This window comes from Balaenoptera ricei, chromosome 10, assembly GCF_028023285.1.
Source record: "Balaenoptera ricei isolate mBalRic1 chromosome 10, mBalRic1.hap2, whole genome shotgun sequence".
Taxonomy (NCBI): domain Eukaryota; kingdom Metazoa; phylum Chordata; class Mammalia; order Artiodactyla; family Balaenopteridae; genus Balaenoptera; species Balaenoptera ricei.
The window spans coordinates 24,298,062-24,318,102 of record NC_082648.1 but is presented as its reverse complement, the minus strand read 5'-3'; the positions used below and the strand labels follow the sequence as shown (position 1 = coordinate 24,318,102).

The window sequence follows — 20,041 nt, the reverse complement described above, 5'->3', positions numbered from 1 at the left end:
ACCTTGTTCCTGTTTCAGCATTCCCCTTGAGCCCGTCTCAAACACAAGGCTGTGTAAGTGTGTGCACTACACTGTTATAGGAGAATTGGGGCAACTGTTGGAGTTTTTAGAGCACCAACCAACTTATGACTAAATATTAGACATTCCCAGGCTTGAAAACCTTTCAGCCATCTCATCACCAGGGGCCTCGCTCCCTGGCCACCTTTCTCTGTAGCTCCCACCCCCCACCATGCTTGGCCCATTCTCTTAACTCTTCCCCTTTTCTGTCTAACTTCTTGCTTATATACCAAATTCCAGTTAACTTTCTCTGTAGAGAAACTTGGTGTTGCTTTTGTCTTCTTCAAGACTTGACCTTGGAACCTCCTGTCCCACACCCAGGGCAGTTTATCATGTGTTTTCCCCAAAATAGCCCTCTCCCTAAAAGTCTTGTGCCAGATGTTACCCTGTCCCCATGTGGTTACCTAAAGCCCAGGTCTGACTCACTGTCGCTTCTATCCAGTTCATTACAACCTGCCCGGTCTTGGCTGACCCTTTGCTCTGGGGACATTGCTGCAGACAGAAAGAACACAGGCTTTGGAATTAAATCACTTTGAAACCCGGATGTACTACTCATCGGTTTTGTGACACCTTTTCTAGACCACGTTCCTCAGCTCTGAAATGTTGATAATTATACCTTCTAAAGGATTTGTGTGAGAATTTGACTAGGAATATACCATGTCTGACAGATAGTAGACACCAAAATTTTTATTTCCTTTTCATAAAGTAAAATGGAGAACAGGCTTGAAAACCTCCCAAGCCAATAAAACCATTGAAGTTATGTAAGCAAAATTAAATCTAGCTTGTTTCATGAACATAAGCACAAGTTAACTTAGGTTATTTCTTGTAAATGCCACAGATAATCATAAAAGAAATTTAATTCATCTTCCTTAAATGGTGTAAGATAATCACTTTTAACCAATCCTCTGTCATCTGGAAACCACCACTGAAATAACCAATCACTGCGAAGGGAAACACCTTCCTCATTTTCACTTTAGGAGCATCTTGTAACGTCATGTCTCTGCGCTTCATACCAGTTTGGGGTTTGAAGTACCCCTGATGGTGAACAATTTGTTTCTCACTCAATAAAATATTCACATCAAGTAAAGCTCTCTAAGGTTTCTTTTAACACTTTCCTCTCCGCCAGCCTCAAACTTCAGCACTGGAGTGGATGAAACTTCCCCAGCCTGGCTGAATGCCTGTTTACTTTGACCTCTGACCTCTACCTACTTGATATCTCAGCTCTCCTGGACATTGAAGATGGTCCCTGCTTTGGCTGTCATTAGTCAGCCACTCCCACTCCATGCTCCAGATGTCTGGAACTACTCAGTGTTCCCAAACTTACTCATTCTCATCTCTGGAGTCCTGCGATGCTATTCTCTGCCTTTTCACATGGGTAGCTTCTACTCAGGATTCACCTAAATATCACCCTCTCTTCCAGAAAACCACCCCTGATTCTCCAAGACTGAGTTGGATGTCACTACTACCTTTTCCTCTAGCACCCTGTAAACATCCCCATGACATCCCCCAGCATAGGGTTTTTAAATCACTGGTTACTTGGTCTCCCTGTAGACTATAAGCTTCCTGAGGCAGAAGTAGACTCCTATCAACGTTTTATCCCTAGGCAGAGGCACATAGCAAGCCTTCAAGAATGTTTGGGGCTTCCCTGATGGCGCAGTGGTTGAGAGTCTGCCTGCCAATGCAGGGGACACGGGTTCAAGTCCTGGTCTGGGAAGATCCCACATGCTGCGGAGCAACTAGGCCCGTGAGCCACAATTACTGAGCCTGCGCTTCTGGAGCCTGTGCTCCGCAACAAGAGAGGCCGCGACGATGAGAGGCCCGCGCACCGCGATGAAGAGTGGCCCCCACTTGCTGCGACTAGAGAAAGCCCTGGCACAGAAACAAAGACCCAACACAGCCATAAATAAATAAATTAATTAATTAATTAATTTAAAAAATTATAAAAAAAAAGAATGTTTGTATTTTCTTTGTTTTAGGAGATATGTCCAAAAAAATATTGCTATGATTTATGTCAAAGAGTGTTCTGCCTATGTTTTTTCTAGGAGTTTTATGGTTTCATGTCTTACATTTAGGCCTTTAATCCATTTTGAGCTTTTTTTTTGTATATGGTGTGAGGAAATGTTCTAATTTCATTCTTTTACATGTAGCAGTCTAGCTTTCCCAGCACCACGTATTGAAGAGACTATCTTTTCTCCTTTGTATATTCTTGCCTCCTTTGTCATAGATTAATTGACCATAGGTGAGTGGGTTTATTTCTCAGCTCTCTATTCTGTTCTATTAATCTATGTGTTTGTTTTGTGCCAGTACCATGCTATTTTGATTACTGTAGCTTTGTAGTATAGTTTGAAGTCAGGGAGAATGATACCTCCAGTTTTGTTCATTTTTCTCAAGAGTGCTTTGGCATTTCAGGGTCTTTTGTTTTCCATATAAATTTTAATATTATTTGTTCTAGTTCTCTGAAAAATGTCATGGGTATTTTGATAGGGATTGCATTAAAATCTGTAGATTGCTCTGGATAGTATGGAGAGTATTACACTTAGTGAAATAAGTCAGACAAAGAAAGACAAATACTCTATGTTATCACTTACATGTGAAATCTAAAAACTAAAACAAATGAATATGTATAACAAAACAGACTCATAGATATAGAGAAAAAGTTAGTGGTTATCAGTGTGGAGAGGGGAGGGGTGAGGGGGTGAGATAGGGGTAAAGGATTAAGAGATACAAACTACTATGTATAAAATAAATAGGCTACAAGGATACATTGTACAGCACAGGGAAATATAGCCATTATTCTGTAATAACTTTAAATGGAGTAAAATCTAGAAAAATATTGAATCACTATGCCGTACACCTGAAACTAATGTAATATTATAAATCAACTATACTTCAATTTAAAAAAAAATGAATATTTGTAGTTGAATAAATCCATCCTGCCTCGCTTCCATGCTGCGTGACGGCTCACAGTCCTGACAAGACAGACAATAAGCCTAACCTTTTAATCAGTTGACAACCATCTTTCTTCCCCCTTACCATCACTGCCCCCAACCACATATACATTACCATAAGAATGTATTTCTCTGAGCAGTAAAGGTGTAAGATCTATATTTCACTTATCGTTGATAAAAGAAGTTGTATAAAATGGGTGAGACATCTAGATAAAGAACAATAAACTGTAAAAATGTTTGGTGAATGAGAGCTCAGATGCTCTAGTTTAATGGCATTTCATAATTGATAGATAACACTGGGAAGACAGAGAAATATTTAATGAGAGATTGTGTAAAAGGCAAAAGTAAAAACACAATTTCTGAACACAGTGGTTGATGCAAGGACTTTTCCAGTCCTACAGACAATATAATACCTTACCTTTGTTGTACTCCATGGTTAACCAGGGCTTGTATATGCAGAAGGAAAGATATTTTCTTCCTGCCTCTCCCTTTGTTTGCCTATCTTGGAAATAGCTTCAGAGATAAGAGACATTCAGTTATGGCTCACAGATATAACTGAGCTGTCCTGCACGAGTAGTTCTTAGAACAAGTCCAGAAATTTCCAAATGGAATTAGAAGCACTGAGATCACCATGAAGATGCAAGAGAGCTAGTCAGAGATGACCAAGAAAGTGTGCTGTCCTCTCATGAGTAGCTCCTCAGGCCTCCTGAAAGAAAATAAATTAGAGATGCCACGATAGCTCTCACAATCCACATCTCACTAACATGCAATGTTTAAAAATTTTAAGTGAACAAATAAAATACCTTGGAACATATTCTCTGTTTCGGGGCTAAACAATTTCATTTTAACTATATAAAGTTCCAAACCAAAGCCCTTAAATGTAAACAGTTAGTAGTAAAATTGGTACAAAGTAAAGATGATCATGATTATGATTTATGGACCTACCATATGGATTATCTTAATTGCAAAACTAGCTCAGCCTCTGATGTGGTTGGAGTCCCAGGATAGAGGTTAACAGAAAGCACCGCTGCCCACTCAGCCAGGCAGATGCTCCAGAACGTACCCTTGCTTCAGACTAGGGCATTCCTTTCAGTGGGGGGAAAGAGCTGTATGATTTCACTGGCATTTCCATATGAGAGATGACATCTAAGAGAAAGCAAGACATTTGGTTGCTTGGAGGGACTGTTCTATAGATGATTTTAGGCAAGTTATTTGCCTCTGAGGCTCAGATGCTCATTTGCACAAAGGGTATAAAAATGAATGCAAGTATTAGAAAACAGGTCTGGCTGTTGTAACAAAAGTCAAAATAATTGTGGCTCAAAAAAGGCAGGAGTTTATTTCTCTCTCATGACACCATCTGACCGTAACCAATCTAGACTCCACAGTTTCAGGACCAGGCTCCTCCGGTCCTGTTTTGCATCTTTAGCACTCAACTTTCATCTCGGGGCTAAACTGTCTGTTCCCAACTCCTGCCTTCATGTCCACTTTGCAGCCAGTTGGAGAGAAGAGGATGAAACGGGGCATAATCCTTCCCTTTTCAAGGGTGCAAACGGCACGTCATTTACATCCCTTCTGCTCACATCCCATTGGCACTTAGTCACATGGTCACATCAGTCTGTAAGATGAGCTAGAAGATGGAGTCTTTAGCTGAGGTGCCACGTGCCCAGCTAAACTTTAGGACTTTCTTGCTAAGGAAGAGAGGGAGAACATATACTCAAGGACAGCTAGCAATTGTCCTTAGCATTTCTTGTGACCTTCTGCTAAAATAATAGGTAAAACTTTGACTTTGATACAAAGTCAATGTTAAACAAAAACTTAAATCAATTTGATTTCATTCTTAATAAAGAGACATAAGTATAAGGTATATGTATATCCACACAGAGGTACACAATGTGGGTCAGATTAAGCATGGCTGAGGTTTGGAGATAAAATGACTCTCATTGCATTGGCTTTCTGGCCCTGCTCAGTTTAGGTAGTGAAGGCTTCATCTGTGGGCCCAGCCTTGCCCAGTTCCTCAAGCAATCCTGATCAGGTTATCCCCAGTAGGCAGTCTTATAGCTAGAGCTATGTTCAGAATCAGGTGTGTCTTGGGTGAGTCCAAATTGCAGCCCACCCTTAACTCCAGATTCATCTCTTCAGTTCCTGCATCTCAGCTCCTATGGCTCTCCTTCCCCCTCTCCACTTGTCCAGACACACCCATGATCAGACTGACCCAAAACATGACACAAAGGAATGTTAGCAACAACGCTTTTATATACTGTTCTGTTATTATCATTACCTTTCATGCAGAGATTCTTTTCTCCCCAAGTTCAAAGAAAAGAAAAGGAAAGAAAAGAAAAAAAGGATGAGATGATCAGAAGCACAGACGGTAGGAAACTATACCAGGGAGAGATGTATCCAGAATAGAAAACAAGACAACAAGAACACACATATGGCAGTGTTGAGTGGTCACATGGCAGTGCTCCATAAGCTCCAGATCACAGTATAGGAAAACACATGCCAAGTCCTCCTACACTGGGTGGGAGGACTGAAGGTGGTGAGAAGGGGGAGGAGGGTGACATGCATCATTACATGCTCAAATGATTCTCACTTCAGCAGGACAGCCAAGGAGGACATACCCACAAACTGAGTGAAGAACTATTTGACCATCTGGCAAAGCTACTTTCTAACTAAAGTATTTCACTAATAACTAGGAAAATTTCTACTTAATCTATGGGGTGGCCCCCTGTAGGTATGTAAAAGAATAACATTTTGTAACAGGTGTCTTTGGGGCTTTCTCTGTCAAAAATGCAATAGACCAATTATAACAGGACTTGATAAGGGGAGAAATCTCACACGGACTCTAACAGATGAAACAAGAACATAACTAACTCCATGTGAGAGCTTCCAGGGGTCCCACGGCCACTCACACTCACACACAGTTTTACAGCTGAGAAGCCTATGGACCTGCCCAGCCCATACAGACTGACAGTGGCAGAGCCGAAAGTAAAACTCAAGTACTGGGGGCTCCTGGCCCAACGAGCCTTGACATGTACTTTCTCATGCCAGAGGAATCTCTTACTCTGAAAAGAAAATATCTCTTGTGGGAAATCATTAATATGTCATTAAAACCATTGTTATCAAAAAGGACGAGACCTGCGATGGTGAAGCAAGCTCTAAGTGTATAAATAACATCATCTGACTGTTGTAGGGTGACCATGTTCCTGAGGAGTTTGCAGAGTGACAAACGAATTCAGACAAACGTTTGGTCTGGCTGCACATTTTGTAAGTGACTTTAGAGGAAATGTTGCTTCAAGAACGCAGAAGAGACTGGTGATCTCAATCAGCTGGGAATGAGGACAATCCTTATTGAATGAGCAGAGAACAAGGTCAATGTTTCTGAAACAACCCTTCCCATTGAGCGAGACAGCACAGGCAGCCTTCGCTGGGGAGGTGCTCCCCGCAAGCGAAGGGCTGCTCAGTCTCACTCATCAGGGCACCCCGAGCAGGGCTCAGTGCGCTCTGGAGAGGGCAGAGAGGAGCAGTCAGACTTCCCAGGTCAGTAACTAAAGCCCCAGGAGCCAGCAGGTGAGTGGGGGGGCCTGGAAGGCCGCAAGTTGAGGGGAGAAGTGCATTGCCCAAGGAGTCAGAGGACCAGGGTTCCAGCCCTAGCTCTGTTCCTAGCTGTCCTGGTTGTGCCACTCTGAGCTAGTTACTTCACCTCTTGGATGAGCTTCAGTTTCCTCCTCTGTAAAAGCAGAGGGTAGCACTACACATTTTCCGGCTCTAAAATTCTATTGTCCAGGGATCACTACTCAAACGCCGACAGACAGTCATGGTTCCCAACCAGAGGCAATTTGCCCCCCTCTCCCCGGGGAACATTGGCAATGTCACCACTCGTTGTCACACAGAAGGAAAAGTGCTACTTCTACTGGCATCTGGTGGGCACAGGACTGAAAAGCTCAACTACCCAGGGCAAACCCCCACCAGCAAGAATTATTCAGCCCCAAATCTCAACAGTGCCAAGACTGGAAAACACGAACTGAAAGGACAATATAATGATGAACTCATTTCAGCCAATTATTGTCATTTGGCCAGATCTTTTTTTTTTTTTTTAAGAGAATTGAAACATTTCAGTCTTTATGTAAAATATCCCAAATTTAAAATGTCACCACGTGTTAATTTTTTTTTTTTTTTTAACAAAACACTCAGGCAGCCAAATGAAACAGGGCTTCAGGACAAATCCTGTGTGCAGGCTGTCAATCTGTGAAATCTTATTTAGCCAGCTACTGTCCAAGTAATTAGTACAGTTTAGTTGAAAACACGGATTCTTTTATCTGTATCAGGTTATCTGAGCCAGATCCAAGCAGGTCAAGGTTAATCCACAGGTGTGCTCACACGTGCACGCATGTGTGTGTGTGTGTGTGTGTGTGTGACATCGTGATAAAAACACTCAGTGAAAGTGTCCAGAGACACTTACCACCTGTGTAACTGGTGGTAGGAATTATTAAATTCTTTGAATAACAGGGTCTCCATTTTCAAGGAGGGCCTCACTAGCCTTGCTGTCTACCTCTCCCGGTTGTCACAGAATGTGACCTTGAATGTACCTTGAAGCTGGAGGGAACTTTAGAAATCACCTGATATGTAATTGACTTTGCCCTTGAGCTCACAGTCAGTAGGAAGATGGGGCTCAGAAGCCCCGTGTGCTGACTCCCTGCCCAGAGTTCTTTGAAGAGAGTGACAGGGAGGAAGGTGGGGAGGGGAGAGTGCCCGATGTGTCTTCCCTCCCCCACCACTCTTCCAGACGTGGTCCACCCATGCCTGGCCTTCCAGATGTGCCTGAGCAGCCCCAGATGTGATCTGAGGATTCAGTGAGAGGGGCTGTGAAAGCGCTCGGGAGCCTGTAAACTGTTACCCTGTCTTCCAAATGCAAGGTTGGTGCCAGTGTTAATTTGTCTCTCATGTGTGACCACAGGCAGCTCTCTGGCCAACAGCAAGGCGAATGCCTGATGTTTACCCCAGGGAGGCCTAAGCCCGAGCTGTGACACTTCACCCGTCCTAGAAAAAAACAGGCAAAAGCGGCTCAGCACCAGGAGTGTGAGGCCGAGAGGCAGTGGTTTTGCTGCGCCATTAGGATGTAAAGTGCAGGTACGTTGCTGTAATTTATTAATGGGAGCTAAAGACATCAGAAGATGACTCTCCACGGCCAATCCTGGCTTCAGACATTAAAAACCCTGCCCCCACCAGGCCTTCTCCAAGCCCCTCCCCTGCTTTCCTGCCTGAAACCTTGTTCCCTTACATGCCCTGCCGGAGCCTTTTCCCTCTTCTTATCTAAGAGCTTCCATCTCTCGCGACGGGACACCAGGGCTCCTTTGAGACTTTGCCCTAACGCAGAGTGTGCCCTTCTGTCCTGCAGCCAAAGTTCCCGTCTCATGCCAGGTCAGGGTCCGACCACCCCGTCTGCTCTGATGCCGGCCAAGCCAACTGTGGTCCAGCTCTAAGTTCTTAGTTTCAGTTCCATCTTTGCTGGGCACGTCCATTGCGGACGTTTGTGCATCAACATTCAGAGTTCTTTTCCTTCTTTACATATCCTGCTTACTTAGGGCTAAAATGTGTCCCAAGTCCATTGTGAACGTGGCTACTGGCTGTGCCGTCTGTGCTGCGGGTCAGTCAGAATGTGCTGGTGCAGCAGCTGCTTCCATGGACGCGGCTACTCCGCCAGGTTTTATATTTTTTAGTGTAATGACAGAGTTTCCAGTTACCGCTAAGGGAGCAGCATTAGAAAGTTTGTAGCTGAGTTCTTTCTGTTTTTTGTTTCCTTCACTAAAAGACTTTGTCTTTTTTAAGGCAGATTTAGGTGCACAGCGAAATTGAGAGGAAAGTACAGAGATTTCCCACATAGCCCCTGCTTCCACACATGCATAGCCTCCCTCATTGTCAACGTCTCCCACCAGAGTGGCGCATTTGCTACAACCGACGAACCTATACTGACACAACATCATCACCCAAGTCCACAGTTTACACTAAGGTTCACTCTTTGTGTTGTACATTCTACGAGTTTGGACAAATGTATCCACCACTGCAGTAGCATTCAGAATAGTTTTATTACCCTAAAAATCCTGTGCTCCACCTACTCATCCCTCCTTCCACCCCAGCCCCTGGCAACCACTATTATTTTTACTATCTCCATAGTTTTGCCTTTTCCAGGATGTCATATAGTTGGAATCAAACTATATGTAGCCACTTCAAATCGGCTTTTTTCACTTACTATTATGCTTTTAAGTTTCTTTCATGTCTTTTCATGATCAGAGAGCTCATCTCTTTTTAGTGTGAAATAATATTCCATTGTCTGGATGTACCGCAGTTTATTTATCCATTCACCTGTTGGAGAACATCTTGGTTGCTTCCAAGTTTTGGCAATTATGAATAAAGCTACTATAAACATCCATGTGCAGATTTTTGGGTGAATATAAGTTTTCAGCTTCTTTGGATAAATACCAAGGATTGTAACTGCTAGACTGTATAATAAGGGTACGTTTAGTTTTGTAAGAAACCACCAAATTGTCTTCTGCTAAATTGTCATTTTGCACCCCCACCAGCAATGAATGAGGGTTCCTGTTGTCCCACATCCTCACCAACATTTGATATCATCCGTGATCTACACTTCGGCTATTCTAATAGGTGTGTAGTGGTATCTCGTTGTTTTGATATGCATTTTTCTGATGACGTATGAAGTGAAGCATCTTTTCATATGCTTACTTGCCATCTATATGTCTTCTTTGGTGAGGTGTCTGTTAAGGTGTTTAGACCATTTTTTGCATTGGTCATTTGTTTCTGATTGTTGAGCTTTAAGAATTCTTTTTATATTTTGGATAGAATAGAAGTCCAGCCTCATGTCTGTAACTGTGAGATGACAGTAAAGAAGGACATGACACAATTAAAAATAGAACTATCATATGATAATCCAGCAATCCCACTTCTGGGTATTTATCCAAAAGAATTGAAATCAGGATCTCACAGAGATACTTGCACTCCCATGTTCATTGCAGCATTATTCACGGTAGCCAAGATAGTGACAACCTAAATGTCCATTAACAGATGAATGGATAAAGAAAATGTGAGATATACATAAAATAAAATAGTATTCAGCCTTTTTAAAAAAGAAGGAAATCTTACCATTTACAACAACATAGATAGACCTGGAGGACATTATACTAAGTGAATTAAGTCAAACACAGAAAGACAAATACTGTATGATCTCACTTATATGTATAATCTAAAACAGTCAAACTCATAGAAGCAGAGGGTACACTGATGATTGCCAGGGGTTGGAGCTATGGGGATATGAAGAGGTTGTAATCAAAGGGTACAAAGTTCCAGTTAAATACCATACATTAGTTCAGGATATCTACTATACAGCATAGTGCCTATAGATAGAAATACTGTACTATATACTTAAAATTTTCTAAAAGATGGTAGATCTTATGTTAAGTGTTCTATTACAAAAAAATAATATTAATAGTTATTGTTTTTGTTATAATAAAGGAGGTAGGATGAAACTTTGGGAGGTGATGGATATGTCTATGGCCTTGATGGTGGTGCTGGTTTCAATGTGGATACTTATTCCCAAACTCATCGAGTTGTATATACTAAATATGTACAGCTTTTACATGGCAACTGTACCTCAACAAAGCAGTTTTTTAAAAAAGACAAAAATGACAGAACTATTAATGGAAGTCAGGCCTATCCCATGTTCAACCACTACATGTCCTGTCCTATGGAATCCTTTGAAGAGGTGGCAGTGACACACCAAGGAGGAGAGACAAGAACCATGTATCTCAGGTGAGTAGCAATCAGTGACAATTCAGAAACACATATGAAATCGTTTCTTTTCTTTCTTAAATATACCACAGGAAGGTGAATCTTAATGGGCAGAAAAACCTGACATATGGATTATTTATGGAAAGGACACTGCTGCCTTCAAAATACAATTATCTATTTACTTTGCACATTATAGGAGGAGCCATTCCATTACACCTGTATATTTTTTAAAAAATAAACATAGATCCTAACTACCAGCCCAGTAAGGTGATGCTTAGTGATTCTTTAATCACAGCACATTGCAGAGCTGCTTCCTTTCCTAATTTCTGTTTCTATGCATAATTTACAGAGTAGTGCAACATGCAGATGACACATGGAAATCAGAATTATTACTTTTATGTAGCCCACGTTGTTCTTTGCCAGTAAGTTGCCTCCAGATGGCTTGGAAAAAGAGTATTGCTTTATACCGTTTTCAACTAAGAAGAGCTACCTGAAAGCATTTACACCTAGTATTCAGTGGAGCTAATTTGTGTCCTCCTCCGCCATGCCACTCAGGTGGACTATATATCACTTAGGGTTTCTTCTTAAGGAAAAAATTCACTGGGACACAGAAGAGTTTAGAAAACTTAAGATGAAAGGTAGAAGAAGAAAATACAAAAGCCAACTGTTTGGAAGAAATCTGGAGCATCCTAAAAGTCACTATAATTAAAACACAACAGTCTGTAATTATTCCAAAGGGGGAAAAATTGCAAGAAATGTTCAAAAATGCTAACGTGCTTACCCAAAGCTCTGCCATATTAGTTCATATTGACTCAGACAGACACAATATCCTCAGATGGACTGAAAACTAGTTGGAAGGTTTAAAACAAAAGAAAACGTAATATAATTAGATGGAAAAGCAGTGGGTTTGGAGTCACTGGAGTATGGTTGGGTTGGTTCTGCCATTGACTAACCGATTGAACTTTGGCAATTCATGGGACTTCTCTGTGACTCAAATTTTGAAACTGCAAAACAGGATACTACCACTTAACCTTGGGTTAAAAGAATGTGTGTAAAGATTGTGTTTTGTTTTCAAATGCTGCTCTTCACACCCTCTACTTGTCTCTGTTTCTCTTCTCTCCATCCAGCAACAGACAACCTCTTGCTTAATTTCTCCACCCCCAACCACCTCCTTCATTTTCATTTTTATATTCAAATTTTTCTTTAGCATAAGCCTCCAAATTTATAAATTTTGGCCTTTTTTATATTTCCTAAAGCCAGCATTCAATGTCATATTTTAAATTAATGCATTAGTATGTTTATGTTCAGTGTTTCTTCAAATTACTCTCCAAATTAAGAAAAAGTACTCCTCTCATTACCCCTTGCTCTTTGGTTACCACTGCATCTCCTTGGCTCCTACTATTAGCTAAACTGAATTCACACCTTAGATTCTTGACATGGGTGATGTGGTCAAACATAAAGGGCCTTATTGAGGTGTTCTTTTGATAAAATTGGAGTCACTTCTGTAAGGGTTGAGAGTCTCCCAGTTGCTTGGGAATAATGATTGTAAGTATGTTTCAGCAGTTTTCAAACTTTACTGTATATTAGAGTCATCTGGAAAATAAGTTAAAAATGAAAATTTCTGAAATGTTCTTTAGAAGATTCTGATTCACAAAGTTTAGGTAGGAGACCAGAAATCTGCATTTTAGCAAGCACCCCAGCTGACTATGATGCAGGTGACCCACGACTACCCCTCTAGAAATGCTGTTAGAGATTATTTAGGTAATTCTAAGAGCAGTCTGGAGTTTTGAATCCTTGTGGTTTAAAAAGGAATATTTTATAAAAGGAATATTTGCAAAAAGGATTTTTTATATTAAAAAATGTGCTGACATATGTTATCAGAGCACAGACCTGAGTTTGGATGGTAGTTTGTTCACTTAATAACTGTGTGTCTTAGATAAGCTAATTAGTCTTACTTTTCTAACATGTGATATAAGAACACCATTATATTGTAGGGCTGAAATATATGTTAAAAGAAACCCTTAGTTATGAAAAGGTGGGTAGAAATGTTAATCATAATTATCTCTTTATTACTGATAATTTCAAGAACTGGATTATTCAACTAAATGAAGAAAAACTAAGCCCAGATTTTCCATAAATTAGTGTCTTCACTCTTGTGATATATGAAGGGTATGTCAGCACCCAGTGGCACAGGTAGGCCAGAGGCAAGCTAAGGTGCAACCATGAAACAGCTATTTGACTGAACAGCAGTTCTTTGGCATTAACAGTAATTCAATAAAAATCTACATTTGATTTAGTACAAAAAACTGCAACTAAGTGTAAATACGATGTAATGGTAAAAAAAAAAATCTATCTATCTATATATATATATATTTTTTTTTCTTATGGCACTAATTCATTTCAGACTACTTTGACCCATTGCGCAAAAGAAAACAAACAAACAAACAAACAAAAATGACCAGTTACAGACTGGCTGGAAATGAAATATGTGATTTCCATTTTATCAGGGAGCCATTTTTATTCTGTGCAAGGCAGTGTCAGGTAGACCACAACTACACTGATTACAAATTTATTCTGTCTGGATTTTGGAATTTAGTGAAAGAGCAACTGAAGAATGTGGTGCCTTGTATCTTTCTCTCTCTCCCCCACCCCTTCAAATGCATACATACACATATATGTATAACATTCATGCAGACTGAATGCATAACAATGTATGATGCATACACACAATATATGTGTGTGTGTGTGTGCACATGTGCCATTTTCAGATTAAGAATTTTTTTGGTAAGAAAAATGTTTTCAGTAAAATTTCCCAATTTTGAATAGCTCGACATCATCCCAGGAAGTACTTTTATAGCAATCTGAAGGCAAGGGGTTGTATCCTCACCATCTTTGTATCCCATCTTTGTATCTTGTGTAGTGACTACAAACATTAGACACTAAACCAACATTCATTGTTGTGGAAGTTGATTGACCTTCTTTGGGACAACAAGGTCTAAGTAGGTCTCAGTAAGATTCTCAGGGAAGTTAGATTTCCTCCTGAGTTTTCTTTTATCTTGTCTAGTTATATTAAGATAGATCAGGTTTATGCTGCAATAATAGAAAACTCCCAGATCTCAGCGACTTGACATGCCAAAAAAAGGTTTATTTCTCATTCAATTAAAACCATATGTGGATACAGGAGACCCTCCAAGCCAACTGTCCTTCTTGAAGCAACTCAGTGATGTAGGCTGTTTTGATCTTGTACCTCCACAATCTCAACACAAGGTCTCTTCCACTGTCCCCCAGCAGGGGGAGAGAGCTTTGGGCTGGTGAGTAACTGAATGTTTTGGCTTGGACATGACACACTTCAGTTCTGCTCATCATCCATTAGTATCATAGCGCTGCCCCATCTAACTGCCACGGTTTAGGGAAATACGATCCACCCTCTGTCCCAGAAACAGAGAACTGGAGAGAATAAGACCAGAAGTCTCTACAGTTTGAATGATTTCCAAGCAAACACATAACAAAGCAATAAGTTTCTTTTAAGAGGGGAAAATAATTTTTAAAAAATAAATTGATGAAGAGACTACTTAATCATAAATGAAATGAACAGATATTAGATGTTGATTATGAAGAATTCTGCAATTTGAGCACATATTAAAAATCTAACTAAAGCTAAGTTTAAAATCAATGTGAATTTATTTTAAAAGAACTTTAAAATGCCATATAGCTAAAATTTTAAAGCAATCTATCTTTGTCAACTTATAGCTGAAAAACAATTCTAAATAATAATAGAAACTGTGAGGATAGAAGGCCCAATGGTTTTGAGGTAAATCTTCATTCTGTTACTGAATATATGCTATTCAATCATTGGGACTTTGATTAAAGCAATTTTTCCTTCCTTTGACCATATACAATTTTTTTCTTACGGAATTCTTAGAGAATATTATAATGTAATTATAATTTAAATTCATGTTAGGCCAAAGCTTTAAGTATTGTGCCAGTGTAGTTTCTGGTCATCCCAAAATCTCTATAAAAGAGTTGCCAGAATTGAGTTGATTCTCTGAGAATTCTTCAGAATAGCTTTTCTTTGGGACTTTTGCAACACTGGATCCCTGATGGATTAAAAAAATTGACCAATCCCAAACCTGACACAGAAAGCTGACACAAAGAATTTAGAACTAAATTGTTAACATAATTTATGATATTTAGTTTCTTCCTAGTCACAGAAGTGTGATTAAACTTACTGGTCCAGCCATTGGAGTTGGCTAGAGATCCTTGAACAAGAAGAAAAAATTGTATGAATTTATAAGAAATGGAAGCCAAGCTTAATTTTAACCTTTGTGTGAAAGTCTATAATAACATAATTAATCTTCTTGTAAAGATGTCATTTAGGACAGCTTGAAATACCATCTGCTATGAGAGAGCTCGAATGAAGTGTTTTCTGGATGTGCTGCACTAGGTCAAGTCTGAATTCCCCTCCAGACCTAGGATTTGATGTGTAGACAGAGCGTGCAATTTTGCAATCTGCTGAGCCAGAAGAGGATTTAATACTACATTCAGAGCTGTACTCAAATTGTCAAAAAATGTTCAATAAAATAACATTGCAAATCATACTCAGTTAAACTATCTGGCAAAGGTAGCATGACAAAATTGAGAAATAAAGCATATGAGATGTAGTGTTATTTACATGTTTTCAGGGCTTACGCACTGGGTGGCTTGCTATTTACAAGGCAGCATTTCCACCCTTCCCCTCTGCTTTAAGGTTTGATACAAGGCCAAGTCCTCCATCTGACTCCATGCGACTGTGGTCTAGTTCAGATTAGTATTTGTCACCACTCTTCACAGCAGACAGGAATGCAGCAGACTGGCGGAGGAGCAGGAGAAAGAGATTAGGGGACTAGGTCTGTTGAAGGTAAACATACCTGAGACAATCACAACAGTGAAATACGGAGGTTGCATGGAGGTCAGATGCTCAGGGCTTAACTTTAGATAACTGTTGAAGGAAAGAGCATTTTAGAATTCTCAAAATTTTTGCCGCCACTGGAAAAACAAATCATTCCGTAAAGCATTATTATACGCCCTCTCTGAAGATGTTTTACAGAATTCTAAGCTTACTTAGAAGCTAATGGGACATCTGGCTGAAACATGACAGATCATAAATGTGTTTCAAATAAATTAAGACATGGTTTGACAGAAGAGAAAAACCATCAATCTGAACAAATGAATCAATATAACAAAAGTATTCTTAAAAGCTAAAAAATGACATTCTATCAATATGAAAAATATTAACAAAAATGATAATGAAAAATTTTAAAGATAATGTAAACAGCAACTTTATTCTTTATGAATACAGAACATAAACTCTGAACTGTGGGCCGGACATTATTTTAATGGTTTTACATGTATTAATCTAACAAGCTTATGATGTGAGTTTTATTGTCTAAAACTGAGGAAACTGAGGCACAAGGGAGGTTAAATACTAAGCTGGTAAATGATGGACATGAGTCTTGAACCCGGCTCCATCCTGAATAAACTGGCTCCATCCTGAATAAACTGTGATAAATTATGAAAGGGAACAATAAAAATCTTCTCAGTAAAGTTTTGCAATGGAAACAATCCTCTTATCATGTATTTCCAAATTACTTAAGATGTGATGTAATTTCTGATGTTAATATCACTGGTGAGCTGTATCAATTTCAAATAATAGGTAAAATTTGAGGAAAGGAGCTAGTGATTCTTGGCTCTGTGTTGTGCTCTATGACTAAGACTTAGAATTAAATTACGTTAGTCAAGCCATTTCTATTTTCTTCTCTGAAAATGTAAGGTTATAATGCTCATCACACCATCAAGTTATTATTGATTTGGACTGATGATTTCCCTTAAGAATTGATTAGAGCTTGGGAGAAGATTAGTCTTTTGGAAGAATCTTTATTGTTAGGTTATATTAGCCAATAGTGTAGTAGTTGATGTCTTGACTTTATATTCCAGCCAGGCATTCTTTTCATTTAGCTAGTGTTAACTCCAAGTTAAATCACAGTATTAAGCAGTATTGATTTGTCTGAGCTGTGGAATGTAAATCTTTTCCCACCAGGTAAACAATGGCAATTAAATGGAATTTGGCTTAGAAGGGAAATGATTTTCCCACAACTCTGCCCCATCAGCAGAAACCCTAACACTCCAATAAGCTACAGGGTTTAGTGCAGGTTTGGCGATGCATCACTCAGAATAACCTGGTTGCCAAGAAGCTGAGCCTGGAATTTGTAAATTCTTTAAGATCATCAGCATCCTTTGGTGGGGGATACATCACAAAAGTGAATCCAAACAGACTGAGTGGCTAAGTTAAATAAAATAGGTGAACGTAACTGGCGGAAGAAAATGTTTCCCCTTCTGAAAAGCATGGACTTTGGCATCAGGTAAACGTGGGTTGGAACCCAGCTTCATACCTTATGAAGCAGTGCTTGGAAAGCAGTGATCACTGGCGAGTTACTGACCCGCTCTCAGCCTTAGTTTCCTCTTCTTAAAAAGAACTGTTAAGAGCATTAACTAGTTGTATATGTCTAGCACAATACATGACACATAGTAGGAGCTCAACACGTTTTTTAAATGAAAAGATATTTCTCAACAAATTCAATTATTGGGAGACAGTGTAAATAAAATATTTTTGAAGACTCATAACTAATTAGACATTATTTTTTATTAATTAAAAATCCATTTTGGAAGTCTGAATCCTTATTATTCAATTCTGAATAATAAATAAATTGAATTATTCTGAATTAACTGAATAATGAGGTTATTCAATTTCTGCTTAATTTTCAAAATTAAAGTTATATTGATTCTCCAGGTCCCTCTCAAAACCAAACCAAGACTAAATTTAAAGTATTTCCTCAAATTTAGGAGATGAATTTCTGATTTTTTGAAAAGTTTTGGCCAAAGATCAGAGAAATCTCTTTTCTTTGCAAGCACTCAACTACAAATGTTCCTAGCTCTAAGAGTCATACATTAGTCAGAGGGTTATCCTGACTTATTAGGTCTTTTACTCTTTAGTCTTGATAACATTAACTATCAACAGCACTGTCTTCTCAGCTTTCTGCTGGCAAGATACCTTTCCTTAGAGAGTTTCACACGCATTTGTACTCATGACCTCCTTACTCTCCACACTAATCTTAAGAACGGTGGAAGGGAACAAATATGACTGTGTTAAAGATCAGGGGTAATAAACCTGGTCACTGCTTTTTCCCTGGCAAGGATAGTCCTAGATTCAAAATCTACAATATGGTAGTTACTAGTCACATGTGGCTATATAAATTTAAATTACAATTAAATAAAATTTAAAAATTAGTTTCCTCAGTCACACTAGCCACATTTCAAGAGTTCAACAGCCCCATATAGCTAGTGGTTATCATATTACACAATGCATATATAGAAAGTTTCCCTTATTTCTATCCAGAAGCATTGCTAAATGATTGACAGTAAGGGGATCCAATTACAATTTTTCTTTCTCATTGAGCAAACTAAAGATACAGGCTTCCTCTTATTTTTTCATTCTTTAAGAGAAAGAAGTATGCAAAAATACTTATAACACAAAATTTAAGAGTGAAGATCATCTCATGCCCAAAACTCCTTGTTTTGATGTAAATTATTTCATGGCGTTGCTCCAACCTTTTGGTCTTATATGGTCCCATGTTCTCTATTTCATAGAGGAAAGAATCATGGCTACCTGATAGTGATCTCAGCTTGTTGAAGCAAGCTTGACTGCCCCAGGGGTACCTGATACATTCCACCTCTCAAGCATTTCTGTTAGTCAATTGAATATATCATAATTAGAACAGCTATTCATAAAAGGACAGGGTGCTCCTGTTTGGGAATTCTTGGATTTTGCTATCTCCCCCTTTCTTCCAACCCCACCCCCATCTTACTGAAGCTTCTTACCTGATTTGTCAGTGTCCACTATAATGGTAGGATTGGTGGTGCCGCATGGCAGGAAGAGGGCAGAACAAAGTTTTCATGAGGGATGAGAAGCCTCTCTCTTCCCTAGAAGAAGGCTAATGAAGGTGAGAAAGTATTGGTCCTTCATATCCCAAGCCAGGGCTAGCTCAGTCAGAAAACACCCAGAATGGCCTGAAGCTACATATTCTTTTGTAGTACACACAATTCTGGATGAAAATTTTACTTCCACTTTTCCCACCTCTGTGAATAAAATTCCTAACCAATCTTGAAGGGATTATCTAAGAGATTGTGGATATTTATAATGTTGAATTCTGTTCCACGGTAAACCTTCAAGGAGGAATACTCTGGTAGATAAAAGTAAGTAATAGTAGAGAAGCAGGCAGGTCAAAGCTTAAGCCATACAGAAGAAAAGGATGTGAAAAGGAACCAGCTGGATCCCAAGAGTATATACATACCCATTGCACACTTGCAGGTCTCTTAACCATTGATTTACCAACTTTCTCCTTTTCCTCAGCCCAGTCATACTTTTACCGGTTGCACTTGATCCTGTTAGCAACCCTGCCCCAATGACTGAAACCACCACCAATGACTTGAATCTATTCCTACTACATTGTATATGTTCCTAGCATCCAAAGTGAAATTATGAATGCATTTTCCCATAGAGACATTAGTTGGTTCAATATATTTAGGTTTTAGGAAATCATTAGCTGTAATGTGGAGAATTGATTTTTTTGGGAGCAAGAATGGAAACAAGGGCTCACTGAGCAGACTATTTCAAGTCTAGGCAAGAGATGACAAAGGCTTTGGTCAGGGAGGTAGTCATGAGAATGAATGGAAAAAAGTACATGGATTCAGGATAAGTCTTGGAGTAAAGCTGACAGGACTGAATTTGAAGTAGGGAGTGAGAGAGAGATAAAAGAGAGAAATGGAGAAGGATGATATATTCGTTGAGATGGGAAATATTAGAAAAGACAGAGAAAGAGCTCTGGTTGGCAGAGGTGAGGTGGCGATGAAGAGCACTGCTTTTGACATGTTAGGTACCACATCTAAGTGGAAATATAGGGTAGGCAGCTGAATATAGGACTTTGGACTTAAAGTCAGTGGTCTTTAGCATACGGAGAGTATGTAAAGCTGTGGAATCAGAAGAGATCACATAGAAAGAGGGAATAAAAAAATGAGGGCACCAGCGCCATTACATTTAAGGTTGAGGTCTACATAACACTGCATTATAGGTTATGTAGAATTTTCAGGCTTCCCAGGTAGATTACTTAACATCTATAATACAGAATATGCATTTCAAATTC

The 20,041-nt window shown here is 39.4% G+C and overlaps 1 protein-coding gene and 1 long non-coding RNA gene across 2 annotated transcripts in view; both read right to left on the bottom strand.

The window, feature by feature from the left end:
* Positions 1-20,041, bottom strand: part of CCDC91 (coiled-coil domain containing 91) — a 425,558-nt gene that overhangs the window by 7,848 nt on the left and 397,669 nt on the right. The gene's annotated exons all lie outside the window — the stretch shown is intronic.
* LOC132373076 (uncharacterized) lies at positions 3,504-15,626 on the bottom strand. The gene is made up of 3 exons (XR_009505337.1): positions 15,478-15,626; positions 3,951-4,151; positions 3,504-3,711 (listed from the first exon to the last, which is right to left on the bottom strand). It is a non-coding gene; the product is annotated as an uncharacterized LOC132373076 (long non-coding RNA).